General features: G+C 42.8%; 1 protein-coding gene and 2 long non-coding RNA genes across 4 annotated transcripts in view; 2 read left to right on the top strand and 1 right to left on the bottom strand.

Moving 5' to 3' along the window:
• Positions 1-18,321, bottom strand: part of LOC111951398 (ankyrin repeat and BTB/POZ domain-containing protein 3-A-like) — a 198,736-nt gene that overhangs the window by 28,668 nt on the left and 151,747 nt on the right. The window lies entirely within an intron of this gene.
• LOC139022993 (uncharacterized) lies at positions 9,703-10,573 on the top strand. Of its 2 annotated transcripts, XR_011474053.1 has the most exons (4): positions 9,703-9,721; positions 10,012-10,082; positions 10,170-10,346; positions 10,436-10,573. It is a non-coding gene; the product is annotated as an uncharacterized lncRNA (long non-coding RNA). The 2 variants fall into 2 exon arrangements; XR_011474052.1 differs by lacking the exon at positions 9,703-9,721 and having other exon boundaries at positions 9,872-10,082.
• On the top strand, positions 10,585-11,628 carry LOC139022995 (uncharacterized). Its single transcript, XR_011474054.1, has 5 exons — positions 10,585-10,663; positions 10,753-10,794; positions 10,863-11,035; positions 11,115-11,150; positions 11,249-11,628. It is a non-coding gene; the product is annotated as an uncharacterized lncRNA (long non-coding RNA).

Genomic DNA, 18,321 nt, shown 5'->3' with positions numbered 1-18,321 from the left:
ACATTCTACCAATCTTCTTCTAGATCATCCTAATGCTCTCTAGCAAACTTCAGACGGGCCTGGACATGTACTGGCTTAAGCAGGGGGACATGTCTGGCACTGCAGGATTTGAGTCCCTGGCGGCGTAGTGTGTTACTGATGGTAGGCTTTGTTACTTTGGTCCAGCTCTCTGCAGGTCAATCACTAGGTCCCCCTGTGTGGTTCTGGGATTTTTGCTCACCGTTCTTGTGATCATTTTGACCCCACGGGGTGAGATCTTGCGTGGAGCCCCAGATCGAGGGAGATTATCAGTGGTCTTGTATGTCTCTATTCCTAATAATTGTTCCCACAGTGTTATTTCTTCAAACCAAGCTGCTTACCTATTGCAGATTCAGTCTTCCCAGCCTGGTGCAGGTCTCCAATTTTGTTTCTGGTGTCCTTTGACAGCTCTTTGGTCTTGGCCATAGTGGAGTTTGGAGTGTGACTGTTTGAGGTTGTGACAGGTGTCTTTTATACTGATAACAAGTTCAAACAGGTGCCATTAATACAGGTAACGAGTGGAGGACAGAGGAGCCTCTTAAAGAAGAAGTTACAGGTCTGTGAGAGCCAGAAATCTTGCTTGTTTGTAGGTGACCAAATACTTATTTTCCATGATGAAAATTACAGGCCTCTCTCATCTTTTTAAGTGGGAGAACTTGCACAATTGGTGGCTGACAATACTTTTTGCCCCACTGTATCCCACTACAAGAGCATCGCTGATTCCTCCTCTTCGTCTGAAGAGGAGGTGTAGGGATCGGACCAAAACGCAGAGTGGAAAGTGTCCATGTTATTAAGAAATAAACTGAACACTACACGAAACAAAATAACAAAGAGAATCTACCCAAACAACAGTCCCGTGTGGCACGAACACTGACACGAAATACAAACACCCACAAACCACACGTGAAACCCCGGCTGCCTAAGTATGATTCTCAATCAGGGACAACGATTGACAGCTGCCTCTGATTGAGAATCATACCAGGCCGAACACAAAAAACCCAACATAGAAAACACACATAGACACCCACCCCAACTCACGCCCTGACCATACTAACTAAATACAAAATAAGGAAAATAAGGTCAGAACGTGACAATCGCAGATTTGTGCCGATAAATTAAACAAGTTTGAAAATATCCGGACCTCTGGGACTACTCAATTAACATATATATATTTTTTACATTTTATTGAAGACTTTATTTTACCAGGTACATTGACTGAGAACAATCTAATTTACAGCAGCGACCTAGGGAATAGTTACAGGGGATGGGGGGATGAATGAGCCAATTGACAGGATCGGGAGCCTTCAGCCGGCTCACATTAAATGAGCGTTAGTGATGCGCCCAAGAAGGCAGATTGGTGTGAGAATGTTTTAACTATACCTATATGGAAATTTGTGCATATATCTGGAATTAGTGGACCAGCAGAATATTATATTGTACACAGCAAATTGTCCAGTTTTACCTAGCGTTGATTTTTCAGTGTAATATTTCTAGTGTTGATTCAAGAGTTAAATTAACTTAACACTCAGTGTTGGTGTTAACCAGAGTTGAGTGTGACCAATTTTTACTGTGTACACAAAAAAAAAAAAATGGTTCTTCCTCAGCTCTTAAACTAGATCACTCTGAAAGCTGACGTCCCTCATTTTGATGCTTGAGTTGCTACTATTTTCATTGTATAACCACGGTTTTGTATGGCTAAATATGCACATTTTCGAACAAACTGTATATGTATGTTGTAAAATGATTTACAGGAGTGTCATCGGAAGAATTCTGAGAAGGTTAGTGAAAAAATTAATATATTTTGGCGGTGATTACGTTATAGCGCTCTTTGGCTGGAATCGATGCTCGGGGAACGTTTTCACATGTGGTATGCTACTTATCGATTTATTGTGTTTTCGCTGTAAAACGCTTAGAAAATCTGAAATATTGTCTGGAATCACAAGATCTGGTCTTTCCATTGCTATGCTTGTCTATTCTTATGAAATGTTTTATTAAGAGAATTGGTCATACACGTTGCTCTCTATAGATTCTAGTCGTCTTGTGATGGTCGGTGCAATTGTAAACTTGATTTCTACCTGAAATATGCACTTTTCTTAACAAAACCTATCCTATACCATAAATATGTTATCAGACTGTCATCTGAAGAGGTTTTTTCTTGGTTAGTGGCTATCAATATCTTAAGTTAGCCGAATTGGTGATAGCACTGAATAGTAAAAACTGATGGAGTTAGAAAAGTGGTGTATTTTGCTAACGTGTTAGCTAATAGATTTACATATTTTGTCTTCCCTGTAAAACATTTTAAAAATCTGAAATGGTGGCGTTATATTCACAAGATCTGTATCTTTCATCTGGTGTCTTGGACTTGTGATTTAATGATATTTAGATGCTACTATCTACTTGTGAAGCTATGCTAGCTATGCTAATCAGTGTGTGGGGGGATGGGGGGTGATCCCGGACCCGGGGTAGAGGCTCGTTAGAGGTTAACACTCAGTAAAAGTACGCCAGTGTTGGTGTTAATTACCATAGTTGATCCAAAACCACCCATCTTTATCATATTTCCCGTCATGGTCTCTTGCAGGTTGATTTTCAGAATTGTTTGTTTCAATGTCTGTGCTTTTGCATGTACATTTATTGGTTGATTAATCTTATTCTACACAAGTATAAATTACATACATTTTTCTAAACTAATCCAATCTGTCAGTAGTTGGACTTATTGCACCTGTTACTGAGATGGTTCCAGTTTATATGATTTAGATAGTCACATTACTCAACCTATACTACCCAGCATTCATTGTGCTTGCAGGTTGCAGGAGATTAAAAGTTCTAACTGTTGGATATCCTCACTCTGCCTAGCCTGGCTGACATGACCCACATTTATCACAGCGCAGGGAGAGCTTTAACCACACTAGTCAGGGAAGGAGGCCATTTGTTAATGTAATATTTGCACAGAAATTGTGCGGTGGGTTTGATTGGTTCTCTCAAAAGTTGTTTTTTGCTTTTGCACATACATTGATTGATTAATTGATCTTATGCTACGCAAATATAAATAACTTTTTTGAAACTAATCCAATATAAAACTCAGATTTATTGCACTGGTTTCTGAAATGGTTGTTCCATTTTAGATGGTTTAGGTAGTCTCATAGCTTAGTTTTCCAAACCCGGCAGTCATTCTCAATGCAGTCATTCTCAATGCAGTCATTCTGCCCTCCAGGACACCTACAGCACCCGATGTCACAGAAAGGCCAAAAAGATAATCAAGTACAACAACCACCCAAGTGACTTCCTGTTCACCCCGCTATCATCCAAAAGGCGAGGTCAGTACAGGTGTATCAAAGCTGGGACCGAGAGACTGAAAAACAGCTTCTATCTGAAGGCCATCAGACTGTTAAACAGCCATCACCAACAGAGATGCTGCTGCCAACATATTGACTCAAATCACTGGCCACTTTAATAAATGGATTTAATAATGGTATCACAAGGCACTTTAAATAATGGCAATTTACTAATGTTAACATATCCTGCATTAGTCATCTCATACGTATATACTGTATTTTATACCATCTATTGCATCTTGCCTATGCCGCACGGCCATCGCACATCGATATATTTATACAGTGGCTTGCGGAAGTATTCACCCCCTTGGCATTTTTCCTAGTTTGTTGCTTTACAACTTGGAATTAAAAAAGATTTTTTGGGGGGTATGTATCATTTGATTTACACAACATGTCTACCACTTTGAAGATGCAAAATATTATTTATTGTGAAACAAACAAGAAATGAGACAAAAAAAAAAACAGAAAACTTGAGCGTGCATAACTATTCACCCCCCCAAAGTCAACACTTTGTAGAGCCATCTTCTGCAGCAATTACAGCTGCAAGTCTCCTGGGGTATGTCTCTATAAGCTTGGCACATCTAACTACAGGGAATTTTGCCCATTCTTCAAGGCAAAACTGCTCCAACTCCTTCAAGTTGGATGGGTTCCGCTGGTGTACAGCAATCTTTAAGTCATACCACAGATTCTCAATTGGATTGAGGTCTGGGCTTTGACTAGGCCATTCCAAGACATTTAAATGTTTCCCCTTAAACCACTTGAGTGTTGCCTTCGCAGTATGCTTAGGGTCATTGTCCTGCTGGAAGGTGAACCTCCTTCCCAGTCTCAAATCTCTGGAAGACTGAAACAGGTTTCCCTCAAGAATTTCCCTGTATTTAGCGCCATCGATCATTCCTTCAATTCTGACCAGTTTCCCAGTCCCTGCCGATAAAAACATCCCCACAGCATGATGCTGCCACCACCATGCTTCCCTGTGGGGATGGTGTTCTCGGGGTGGTGAGAGGTGTTGGATTTGCGCCAGACATTTTCCTTGATGGCCAAAAAGCAAAATTTTAGTCTCATCTGACCAGAGTACCTTGGGAAACGCAGGAGAATCAATAAGGATGAGACTGAATCTCTCCTTATGACCCTCCTGCGTCACCATGCCCAGGGGCGCAGTGACCTCCCTAATCAACCCGGACCCTAATGGTCGACTGTCTAGGGCGTGAACTGGGAAGGGCATATCCACTGGAATAATGGGGATCCCTAATCTATGGGAAAATTATCTGTCAATGAAATTCCCAGCTGCGCCTGAATCGACGAGCGCCTTATGCTGGGAATGCGGGGAAAACTCAGGAAAATAATGTTCAAAAACATGTGGGCAACAGAGAGCTCTGGGTGAGCATGGTGCCGGCTCACCTGGGGTGACGCGGTAGTGCCCTGCCTGCTGCCTCGACTCCCAGAGGAACCTCCCCAGCACCGACCGGCAGTGTGCCCTCTGCGGCCACAGATGGTGCATGAAACGGAACCTCCTCCGTTCTCCCTAAGCGCAGCACCTCCCAGCTCCATGAGCATCGGAGCAGTGGTGCTGGGGGATGGATCCGACAGACCCCGCCCGATCTGGACGTCCGCGGGTAGCCAGCAGGTTATCCAACCGAATGGACAGGTCCACCAGCTGATCGAAAGTGAGGGTGGTGTCCCTGCAGGCCAACTCCCGACGGACGTCCTCGTGCAAACTGCAATGATAGTGGTCGATCATGGCCCTGTCATTCCATCTCACGCCAGCGGCCAGGGTCCGGAAGTTCAGAGCGAACTCCTGGGCGCTCCCCGCCGCTCTCCCCGCCGCGGTGGGTGAAATCTTCGAAGTGGTCCAGCGCCACATCTCATGATTCTGTCAGGCGGTGGGTGTAGCTGGTGCATGACGTCAGGCGCAGGAGAGCAGAGATGAGTGAACAACGCACTTTACTACAGAAAACAGCACAAAGTAACAATACCAATGTGCGGACAATAACGGTTGCCACAAAACAAGGGTGAAAACAGCACCCGGAAAAAACCAGCCGGAAACGTACCGACCTTAACAATAAACAATCACACACAAAGACATGGGGGAAACAGACGGTTAAATACATGACAAGTAATTGGGAAATTAAAACCAGGTGTGTGGGAAACAAAGACAAAACCAATGGAAAATGAAAGTGGATCGGCGATGACTAGAAGACCAGCGACGTTGACCGCTGAGCACCGCCCGAACAAGGAGAGGAACCGACATCGGAGGAAGTCGTGACAGGGTGGCTATTTGAGGAATCTCAAATATAAAATATACTTCGATTTGTTTAACACTTTTTTGGTTACTACATGATTCCATATGTGTTATTTCATGGGTTTGATGTCTTCACTATTATTATACAATGTAGAAAATAGTAAAAATAAGGAAAAACCCTTGAATGAGTAGGAATTTAAAAAAAAATTATTGGTAGTGAATCTAGTTTTTATTTCCTTTTTATTGAACCTTTATTTAACCAGTCAAGTCAGTTAAGAACAAATTCTTATTTACAATGACAGCCTACCAAAAGGAAAAATGCTTCCTGCGGGGACGAGGGCTGGGATTAAAAATAAAAATACATGATATAAAAATATAGGACAAAACAAACATCACAACAAGAGGGACAACACAACACTACATAAAGAGAGACCTTAGACAACAACATAGCATTGCAGCAACACATGACAACACAACATGGTAGCAACACAACATTACAACAACATGGTATCAACAAAACATGGCAGCAGCACAAAACAGGGTACAAACATTTTTGGGCACAGACAACAGCACAAAGGGCAAGAAGGTAGAGACAACAATACACACGAAAAGCAGCCACAACTGTCAGTAAGTGTCCATAATTGAGTCTTTGAATGAGGAGATTGAGATAAAACTGTCCAGTTTGAGTGTTTGTTGCAGCTCGTTCCAGTCGCTAGCTGCAGCGCACTGAAAAGACGAGCGACCCAGGGATGTGTGTGCTTTGGGGACCTTTAACAGAATGTGACTGGCAGAACGGGTGTTGTATGTGGAGGATGAGGGCTGCAGTAGATATCTCAGATAGGGGGGAGTGAGGCCTAAGAGGGTTTTATAAATAAGGATCAACCAGTGGGTCTTGCGACGGATATAGAGAGATGACAAGTTTACAGAGGAGTACAGAGTGCAGTGGTGTCCTATAAGGAGCATCGGTTGCAAATCTGATGGTAAAGAACATCTAGAACAGTGGTTCTCAACCTGGGTTCGATCGAACCCCTCAGTCTCAGGGGTTCGGCGGAGGTCAAGACACACATCCGACTCATATGATTCATGATGACACGCCCCGCTTGGCCATCATTGGCTGCAGGTGATCACGCTACATCGCTTGGCCTATCTGTGCTGGAGGGAATTTGGTGCGCTCAGTAGTCGACTTGTGACTGTTGTGATGGTACGTCTTGTGATTTCTTTCTTAATATTTTAATCCCTTCATACTTACTATGTCGAGCAAAAAAAGAAAGTGGTCGGACGAATATGTACAAWATGGATTCACATGTATAACGGAACGTGATGGGAGTCAGCGTCCTAACTGCATGATTTGCAATGCCAAGTTGAGCAATTCTAGTCTAGCACCGCAAAACTAAGAGAACACTTCCTTTAAGCTGCATGGAGATGGAAAATACAAGAACACAACGCTGCTGAATTCAAGGTGAAGAGAGCCAGATTCGATGAAAAGGCTACTCTGCCTGTTCTCGGCTTTGTACCCATCAACAAACCGATCCTCACAGCATCGTACGAAGTTGCTTACCTGATCGCAAAGCAGGGCAAACCACACACCATTGGTGAAACACTCATAAAACCAGCTGTGTTGAAGATGGCGAATATCAGTGTTAGTTTGGCAGCTGGGGTGAAAGAGCAGCGACTACGATAGAGGAAACCAAGGCTAGATTTATCTTTAGCCTGCAGCTTTGAATTGATCTGAATAAATTCATAATCTCTTTCTACAAATGTACATAACTTTCTACAAGCTTACGAATCTCTTGGTAACGTGACAATAGTGACACAATCCAGACCATGCGTAGATAAAAAATATGAAAGTGTGTTTTTGATTGCCAGCAGAATATTCATAGTTGTAAATGGACTTAAATTGATAATTTGGAAAATAAATTATGCTTACAAATCTTATTGATGTCAAGTTACACGTTTGTGACTGTTATAAAAAGTCTTGCGAAATTAAATTACACATTTGCAAATCAAACCTGCAACCACAAATCTCAATGTGACCACGAAATTCTAAAGAAACTCACAGGGTTCTTTCATTATTATTATCCCATATTAGTACAGGGTTGCTGTTTGTGATCTATAAATGTGACGTGAGGCTTTAAGGTGTGTGCGTGGCGGTTACTGCTGTTCAAGATTAGGGAGGAAGAGAATATTTTTTTAACATGGCCTTATTTCTATTACAGCATATTTGATGAATGTCATTCATATTTCATTCACCCAGCTCAATGCAACATCGATCGGTTTAGGTTACTAAATAATAGTTGAATTTGCCCTATACCCATGATGAGTTTGCTACAACCTAGAACCTAGAGTCGATTGACGCGCCCGTGTGTCACACGTGGTGTCATTTGAATGCGGAATAGCTCTGTGTTTGTTTATGCTAGAGATTTACTGTTCATTGCAGTGGGTGCATATCAATCCCCTCTTCTGCCCATATTCCATAACATAGGGCTTGCGAAAGTGGTGTTTTTAACAAATGAGAAGATCCGGACAAGAAATAGTCTGAAAAAATCCAAAATGTTTGAGCTAGCAACTCACATCATCAAAGGAGTCTCTCACAAACACGACATCCACAAGCTTTAGGGAAGTTGTCTGAACTTTCAGAAGGCCACGTCCTAATTTCGAAGACATCTTCTTATAAAACCAACTGTCCTGGCAGAACCGTTTGAGCTACCAACATCGACAGGTAAGACACAAACATTCAGCACAATTGTTTTGCTCTATGCAAGCTTCAGGGGAGATGCTGGAATGTAAAAATGGCTAAAAGTGAATAGGGTGTAAAAAGTGCCATAACCAAAGTGACTAAAAGGGTGTAAAAAATTATATAGGACAGACACTAGATATAGGACAGACACTTCAAACACATATTGTTTATGATAGATTTTTTGACTGTTTTGACGTTTATTCATTATTTTATAAAAAGAATATAGAGAGATTTTTTTTATTTCCTAAAATTCTAAATCAAACAACGAAATTATCCATAGTATGACCATCTTAAAACAATTGCATACGTTAGCTTAGTAAATATTGAGAACCAATGGCTTAGACAGATTGGAGTAGTCAAGGTGACACAGTAGCACATTCAATACCGCCTTGCACACTCTTGCCTGCATCTAGCTGATCTGGGGTGTAATCATTAGTCCAAACAGTTGCAAAACGAGAGTTTCTATTGGAAGAATTCAGGTAGATCTCCCTCCGTTTCGTTCCGATTGCTTCCGATTAAGAATCAGTGGAATGAATACAACACTGATCACCCATACAAACAGTTCACCGTCATAGCAGCCACACACAGCATCATTACGTTGCTCCTTGTATAATTCCTTCTCGCATCTACGCACTCTCCTGCTCTCACCTTTTCCTTTTTGCTTGTGGACTTCAGTGCACAACACAACAGCTGTCTGTGAACAGGCGCAAAAACCACTCCAAGCTAAACATTCATACCATAACCGCTAACCGCTACACAGCCTGCATCGTTATCACCATATTAACGTTATAGAGACTCAGAGCTACAAAATGGTATATCATTCACAGCATTTGAGGAACAATGGGAAAGTAATTCTGCTTTGAAATTTGATCAACCTGTAAACTCACTTTTGCCTGTTTTGGTATCCAGTGAAGAGCTCTTCTTTGTCTACACCTATTTAACATCGTTCACACCCTCTTAAACTTTAGCACCACCCATCTCATTTTGCTCTTGGAGCGCACACTTGATGCTCTGGGGCCTGTTGCACAAAAGTAGAATTAAGACATCCGGGATAAATGACTCAGCTGAGCTCAATGAAGCCAAAACATGTGCGTCCAGGCTTAATTGGTTGCACAAAGACCAAGCCAGGATGAGCAGACACGGATTCATTAAGCCAGGTGAAACCAATCCTGGATAGGTGCGCGCTCACGGCTCACTCAAATAGACCCCGCCACAGATCACAGATTAACTGATTTACCATGGCAACTAGAGCCGCGTACTTTTCCCCGTCGGAAGCACAAATCCTCATGGAGGCATACGAGGAGGTAAAAGATATAATTAAGAAGAAAGGCAACACCGCCACAGTGATAAAGCAAAGAGAAAAAGCGTGGCAAAGTATGCAGACCGCCTGAATGCGTAAGTAGTGCACAATTACACACTCACCGCTCCGCTGAAACATCACAATTACAATTCAAATATTTAATTCACATCTCAAAAATGCAGTTGTACTGTAATTATGAAACGGTTAAATTTTTAATTGAAAGCACTGCGAGATATAGATGAAATTGTGTAAAGTAACTCCATCACACTGTATAAAGCTATGATAAATTTTTTGATATTTTTACTGAAAACAAGACAAAAATACCAAGTAATTTTTTGCAGTGTGACTCCATTAAATGTGTGTGTGTGTGTGTGTGTGTGTGTAGATTAAACATGAACGGGCCAAAACGGACATGGCAGCAGGTCAAAATCAAATACAAGAACATTCTGCAGAATGGTATGGTCCCTGACTAATATTTAACAAAGCACAAGCATATATTGTACCCAGAAGGTGCCTGCTCACACATTGTCTGTACTGTTTTAGCAGTGAAAAAGAATACCCACAGACAAGGCACGGGTGGTGGGTCACCAAAGGCTGACCTTACCCCAGCAGAGGACATGGCCTTGGAGCTAAATAAAGGCAGGCCCGTCTTAGAGGGGATCCCTGGGGGGAAAGAGACGAGCATAGGTTCCTCCCAAGATGCCACCCGCTTCATTCAAGGTATGTCCTTCCATCTCTACATGGGATACAACCACATTCAATTGAATCAATTTGGACTGTCTGACTTTGGTTTACCTATTGCCTTGCAGTGTCTGGCAGCACTGTGTTCCTGTTAGAGCCACCAGCACAAGCACCAGACGATGCTGATCCAGTGAGTACTCCATCAAAGGCATACTGTAGGCCTGGCATGTCTTGTCTACTAGCTTCAATATGAATCCGATTAAATGTGATAGTGAAGGCCCAGTGCAGCAGCAACAGCACATGATGGAGACGATGATGAGGAGGAGACCATCTCTCTGGATTCCAGAAGGCATGAGGTATCATGTTTAAGAACTGTGAAAGTACTATTTACTCTACAATGGTGAGGAGTCCTCATCAAAATCAAAAAATCTAATTTCTTTTACAGGACCCAGATGCTATACAGTGGGAAAACCAGCCTGGCAACATAGTGCGTATTAATAAAAGGACACCACATCCTGCCAAATTCCAGCTGCGCTAATTGGATTGTGTTCACAGAGCTCACAAGCTATCAGAAAGTTGTATGGCAACCACCTCCGGCGCCAAATAGAACTGGCAGACATAGACATTCAGTACAAAAGAAAAAGATGGAAAATCTTGCACTGGAGTCCGAAATAAAAAAGAGGACAATTAGGAAACTGGACCTTGAAATAAAAAAACTTGAGAGGGAGGTGAGATATGCCTTCAATGTACACTGTATGCTAACTGTAACACAAATGTATTAATCATTATTTTTCTTTCCTCCCCCAGCTCCAAGAAGATGACACAGCTCAAAATAAAAATTAGGTATATTCTCGTAAAGTCAAGTGAGCCATGACATATGAGCTCTTATTGTGAGCACACAGGACGGTGGCATCTTTCTACGTTTTTTTTTATTTTCCCAGCAATCAGTACAACCAAGTCATCGTTATAAGGCATCGCCCTCTTTTGCCCACCCCCCCAGCACCAGGTGTGGCCACTAGCCTATATGAAGGCCCAAATTGTGTGTTCCTTTCTGCTCTGACAATGGCATGCCCATTCGTGTGAGATGTGGTGGATGAAGAAGCACTTGTGCTGAGGAGAAGCCTTCAGGCGAGAAAGGGTCTTCAGGGACCGGTTGGACCCACTGGCCTTCCCTGATGACCATCTATATGAAAGATACAGGTTTTCTGCAGATGGCATCAGGTATCTATGCAGACTACTGGGTCCCAGGATTAAGCACCGCACTGCACGGAGCCATGCACTGAGTGTGGAGCAAATGGTTTGTGTGGGCTTGCGCTTTTTTTGCTAGGGAGCCTTCCTGTACTCAGGGGGATGCAGAACAGCTGAACAAGGCCACAATTTGCCGCACAATAAGGAGTGTGTGTCTGGCTATCAAAGCATTAGCAGATGTCTTCATCCCTTCCCTGGCCACAGAAGACTCTGTTGACATCAAAGAGGAGTTCTATAGGATTGCAGGTAAGAGGATCTACAAATTACAGGACAACTGTTAACACATAGTAGGATACTCATTACTTTGTGTGACAGGTTTCCCCAATGTCATTGGTGCAGTGGACTGCACACACATAAGGATAAAAGCCCCCTCAGGTGCCCATGAGGCCGATTTTGTGAATAGGAAATCCTTTCACAGCATTAATGTTCAGGTGACAATAACTTTTTGATATTGTCCATTGACGAACACTCTGCATTGCCAGTGATGTGCATTGATTGGTGTAATATTCCTCATCTTAGATTTCAATGGTCTGCAATGCTGACTGTGTGATCAGCAATGTTGTGGCAAATGGCCTGGCTCAGTCCATGACTCCAGAATCTTTCGGGCCTCTGAAATCTATCAGTGCCTATCACAAGGTAAGCCACACAACCCCTATTTAAACCATCATGGCTGTGTCAAGAATATCACTGTGTTTATGAGGTAGTAATGATGAGATTTTGTGTTGACAGGTGAATTCTCTGGTGTGTTGCTGGGAGACAGGGGTAGGCTGCCAGCCTTTTCTCCTGACACCTTTCACAGACCCCAGGAAGCACAGCAGGCCTACAACCATGCCCATGCCAGGACCAGGGCCAGAGTTGAAATGACCTTTGGCCTCCTGAAGGCACGCTTTCACTGCCTTCACAAATTAAGGGTCAGCCCTGTTGGGCATGTGATATTACTGTGGCTTGTGCTGTCCTCCACAATGTGGCCTGCCTGAGGAAGGAGAGGGCCCCCAGAGTGCCACCAGCCATGGACTGGGACAATCCGGCAATCTTCCCTGATGACGACAGTGGCGGCTGCTGAGGGACCAATATGTGTTGAATTATTTAGTTAGTATGTGTCTTTCAATTTTGGTTAAATATGTCCTGCGGTGGCAGAGGGAATTTGGTTTTTTTGGGTTCGTTTTTTTGACGAATTTGGCCTCTTATGATGTTTGTGGCGGTATACTGTGTGTAATACAAGGCTGCAGGGAGGCTACTGCATCCATTCATTTGTCTGTTCAGTTGATGTGTATGGATTGTCCTGCATTTATTTTAGTGTGCAGACATGCAGGGTGTGTTATATACAGACCTTTGAATGTGTATGTATCATTTTGTATAATATGCTTGGATTCTGTGCTTTCCATCTTGTAGAGTCACTGTGACTTCAGTTTCGAAAGGAGCTGATGGTTTACCGCTTTGTTTTGTCCTTATTCAATAAAGGAACATAATGTTACACATTGTGTTTTTATATTCATATGGAATGTGTATTTGTTTAATGAGTACTAGGCCACACTGAAGAAAAAGGATAAAGTCATAAATTTATGAAGCTGGTCTTTCTGCAGAAAAGCTACATATTGTTTTTACAGTTTTGATACTTATGACAATGGTGATACTTAATATTCTGGCACATCAGCATGTCTTTGTTTATGAAACCATACTGAAGTACAATTCACGAAATGCCCCACATCTGTCATTTTAAACAACTGTCCTCCTTTAAAACAACTGGTTACAATATTATGACTTGTGTTTTTTTCCCCTCTGTGGCCCTAATATTCTATCATTTTATATATAGCCTTATAGTCTATGGGAAACTGTAAATTATCTAATGATAGCAACATCATCTAAAAATCATTTTTTATCCAAAATCATTGAAATTAATGATCACAAACGTTTAAATAATAACAGTGGGTCTAGTTATATGTGATAACAATGTATAGTGAGCAGTGAAATAACTATTGGTTTCCATTTGTGGTGACTGCTGACTGACATTAGGGATGAGATTAAATAGATCCTGGAATTTAGCCTGGTCTGGAGCAGGCTAGCTCCACAGAATAAATCTCCATGGTAATTTATACCATAACATATCCTCCTGCCCCCTATCCATCTTTAGTGCAACCGGATTACGGATCAATTGAGCCAGGATCACCAAGATATCCTGGCTTAATCCCTTATCCTAGTTTTGTGCAACAGGCCCCTGACCGATGATTTGTTTACCTCTGGATAACATGAAAACAGCCTAACCAGCAGTGCTGGCAACAATTTCATTACGCTTTTTTGCAGACGTTTACTGCCACCGGCCATATTCAACGGGTGGTGTACACACGTCACGTAACATTAGCTAATGAGCCAGCCAGCTAGTTAAACAAAAATGAACAAAGTTGCCAACAATGCCTAATGTTAGGATCTAACTAGAAAAGCAAACAGCTCTGGGAAATGAATAATAATATCCTCTAGCAAGCCAGCCAGCTAATGTTAGCTAGCTAGCTAAAAGTACACTTTAGCTTAAGACATACAGCTAGCTAGCTAGCTAGATAAACAATGAACCTAGTTAGTAAACAACTTTTAAGATCACACACGTAACGTTAGTTAACGAGCCAGCCAGCTAACGTTAGCTAGTTAAACAACAATGAACAAAGTGCCAACAATTCCACAGTGCTGGGAGCTAACCAACCAGGTCCAATGTTAGGCTCGAACTAGAAAAGCAAACGGCTCTGCGAAACAAGTAATGTCAGCTAGGGAGCCAGCCAGATAATGTTAGCTAGCTAGTTAACAGTACATTTTAGCTTGAAATGAAACCACTTTCTGTCAAAATTAGAAACGTGTAATATCTGAAAATGTAGCTGGCTAACGCAAGACTATCTTACCTGTATACATCATCATTCGTGATGGATGTGTCTCAATGTCAGGATTGCCTTACCAAGTTTGCAGGTGTTTCCTCCATCTCTTTAGCTATCATACTCTAATTCCACTGATTTCAAAACGTAATCATCCAGAAAGTGGAGCGCAACACTTATGCAGCTCCACTACACAATATATTTAAAAAAAGCTGCGTTCAACAGGACTACCAACACAGACTAATGAGTTCAAATAGACAGCAGCCTTCTATATGACAGACCAATCCGCATGTCCAGCCCACTCATTGTCTCAGCCAATCATTGCTAGTGGGAAGGTCTCTTTTTCTGTGGCTTAACCAACAAGGCTTATAATTTAACAATTTATTCTTATTTACAGATTTTTTTGATTTTTTAAATTATTTTATTTACCTTTTTTTAACTAGGCAAGTTATTTAAGAAAAAATTCTTATTTACAATAATGGCCTAGGAACATTGGTTTAACTGCCTTGTTCAGAAGCAGAGGGACAGATTTTTACCTTGTCAGCTCAGGGATTCGATCCAGCAACCTGTCGGTTACTGGCCCCCCAGTGCTCTAACCACTAGGCTAACACAATAAGAATAACAATATCGAGGCTATATACAGGGGGCACCGGTACCAAGTCAGTGTGCAGGGGTACAGACTAGTTGAGGTAATCTGTACATGTAGGTGGGGGCGAAGTGACTATGCATAGGTAACAAACAAACAGTGAGTTGCAACAGTGTACAAGAAGGGGGGGTGTCAATGTAAATTGTCCGGTGGCGATTTTTATGAATTGTTCAGCAGTCTAATGGCTTGGGGGTAGAAGCTGTTGAGGTCTAATGGCTTGGGGGTAGAAGATGTTGAGGCGCTCCGGTACCGCTTGCAATGCGGTAGCAGAAAAATCAGTCTATAACTTGGGTGACTAGAGTCTGACAATTTGATGGGCTTTCCTCTGACAGTGCCTATTATATAGGTCCTGGATGGCAGGAAGCTTGGCCCCAGTGATGCACTGGGACATTCGCACTACACTCTGTAGCGTCTTACGGTCAGATGCCGAGTAGTTGCCATAACAGGCGGTGATGCAACCGGTCAGGATGCTCTCAATGGTGCAGCTGTAGAACCTTTTGAGGATCTGGGGGCTCATGACAAATATTTTCAGTCTCCTAAGGGGGAAAAGGTTTTGTCGTGCCCTCTTTACGACTGTCTTGGTATGTTTGGACCATGATATTTCGTTGGTGATGTGGACACCAAGGATCTTCAAAGTCTCAAACCCGCTATACTTCAGCCCAGTAGATGTAAATGGGGGACTGTTCGGCCCGCCTTTTCATGTAGTCCACGATCAGCTCCTTTGTCTTGCTCACATTGAGGGAGAGGTTGTTGTCCTGGCACCATACTGCCAGTTCTCTGACCTCCTCCCTTTAGGCCGTCTCATCGTTGTCTGTGATCAGGCCTACAACTGTTGTGTCGTCAGCAAACTTAATGATGGTGTTGGAGACGTGTTTGGCCATGCAGTCGTGGGTGAACAGGGAAAACAGGAGGGGACTAAGTACACACCCCTGAAGGGTCCCAGCGTTAAGGATCAGCGTTGCAGACATATTTTTGCCTACTCTTACCATCTGGCGGCGGCCTGTAAGGAAGTCCAGGATCCAGATGCAGAGGGAGGTGTTTAGTCCCAGAGTCCTTAGCTTAGTGATGTGCTTCGTGGGCACTATGGTGTTGAATGCTGAGCTGAACAGCATTCTCACATAGGTGTTCCTTTTGTCCAGGTAAGAAAGGGCGGTGTGGAGTGCGATTGAGATTGCGTCATCTGTGGATCTGTTGGTGCGGTATGCAAATTGGAGTGGGGCTAGGGTGTCCGGGAGGATGCTGTTGATGTGAGCCATGACCAGCCTTTCAAAGCACTTTGTGGCTACCGACATGAGTGCCACTGGGTGGTAATCATTTAGGCAGGTTACCTTGGCTTCCATGGGCACAAGGAATACGGTGGTCTGTTTGAAACATGTAGGTATTGCAGACTCGGTCAGGGAGAGGTTGAAAATGTCAGTGAAGACACTTGACAGTTGGTCCACGCAGGCTTTGAGTACACGTCCTGGTAATCCGCCTTGCCCAGCGGCTTTGTGCATGTTGACCAGTTTCAAGGTTTTGTTCACATCGGCTACCGAGAGTGTTATCACACAGTCATCCAGAACAGCTGGTGCTCTCGTGCATGCTTCAGTGTTGCTTGCCTCGAAGAGAGCATAAAAGGCATTTAGCTTGTCAGCTTGCTTCTGGGTTTCCCTTTGTAGTCCGTAATAGTTTTCAAGCTCTGCCACATCCGACGAGCGCCGGAGCTGGTGTAGTAGGATTCAATCTTAATCCTGTATTGACGCTTTGCTTGTTTGATGGTTCGTCTGAGAGCGGGATTTCTTCCGGATTAGTCTCCCGCTCCTTGATAGCGGCAGCTCTAGCCTTTAGCTCGATGCAGATGTTGACTGTAATCCATGGCTTCTGGTTGGGATATGTACGTACAGTCACTGTGGGGACGACTTCATCGATGCACTTATTGATGAAGCCGATGACTGAGGTGTTGTATTCCTCAATGCCATTGGTTGAATCCCGGGAACATATTCCAGTCTGTGCAAGCAAAACAGTCCTGTAGTGTAGCATCAGGGTGGCAAGTAGCCTAGCATACACGTTTGTTATTAAGGCATATGAAAGTTGACATGTTCGAGAAGACATTTCTGCCAAAAAACGCATTTTGATATAAAAAATATCAGTTCTAACGGCTCTCCTGTGAAGTCGTGACTTGTGACATACGCCTAGTTTCCTGAGTCGGGTCACAAATTGGCTGCATTAGCTAAGTGAAAGGTACATTAACGAGAAAAAAATGACTAAATATACACGCTGCTTCTCTTTCATTTTTGAAGAAACTATTGTCTTTCTCTCTCTTTGAGTCAACTACTGACAACACTTTATGCATTGTAGTGCTATATAGCTGTAGCTTATGCGTTCACTGCTTGATTCATTCTCTGATCCTTTGATTGGATGGACAAGATGTTAGTTCATACTGTATGAGCTCTGATAGGTTGGAGGAAGTCCTCCGGAAGTCATAATTACTGAGTAAGTCTATGGAAGGGGGTGAGAATCCTAGGTTTTATATTGAAGTTAATGTACCCAGAGGAGAACAGAAAATATCTGTCCTCCAGCTACACCGTGGTGCTACCTTAGAGGATGATGTTGAGGCTACTGTCATGACGTTGGCCTGGGAGTAGGTTTATGACAGTCATAAATACCTCTTCCCCCCTTTTTCCTCTCTTTACCCTACTGATGTGACATTTGAAAATCCTTTGGTTAACATAGAGATTTTGGGAACATCAGAAGGTGGGGGGAAATGAACTATATTCTGGTAATCCGACCAATTGAACATATGCGGTGACATTCTGAGACATCTCATCAATAATAGAAGGACATAAACTCTACAATGGAAAGTCTGCACATTGTAGTTATCAGATTCACATGGAATTGTTGTTAAATTTAAATGTTTGAATATAAAATTATTGGTGAAGAGATTAAATGTAATTTTAGCTTCCAAATGAGAGATTTGGGTTTTCATAAAGTTAGGGCTCTGCTCAATCAGTGGCCCGCCCCTGTGAAGAGACATGGGTTATAAAACTTTTCAAACACACCCTTCTCGCTCCACTATATAAAGCCTTGACGAAAATATAACCTCCTGTTCCGAGGATGTGAGGACGACGGTCCATACGTTAAAAGGACTAACATGTCAACTACAGAACTAAGCCAACCTCAGCGTGAGCTTTGGTTGCGAATGGTATGAACTTTGAACTCTTATTCACTACAGAAGTGACACCTCCTAGCCGTTGAGTTAGCAACAGCAGCTGCAAACGTGGGCTAG

This window comes from Salvelinus sp. IW2-2015, linkage group LG3, assembly GCF_002910315.2.
Source record: "Salvelinus sp. IW2-2015 linkage group LG3, ASM291031v2, whole genome shotgun sequence".
NCBI lineage: Eukaryota > Metazoa > Chordata > Actinopteri > Salmoniformes > Salmonidae > Salvelinus > Salvelinus sp. IW2-2015.
The sequence above is the reverse complement of the archived record's forward strand: the minus strand, read 5'-3'. Positions and strand labels throughout refer to the sequence as shown.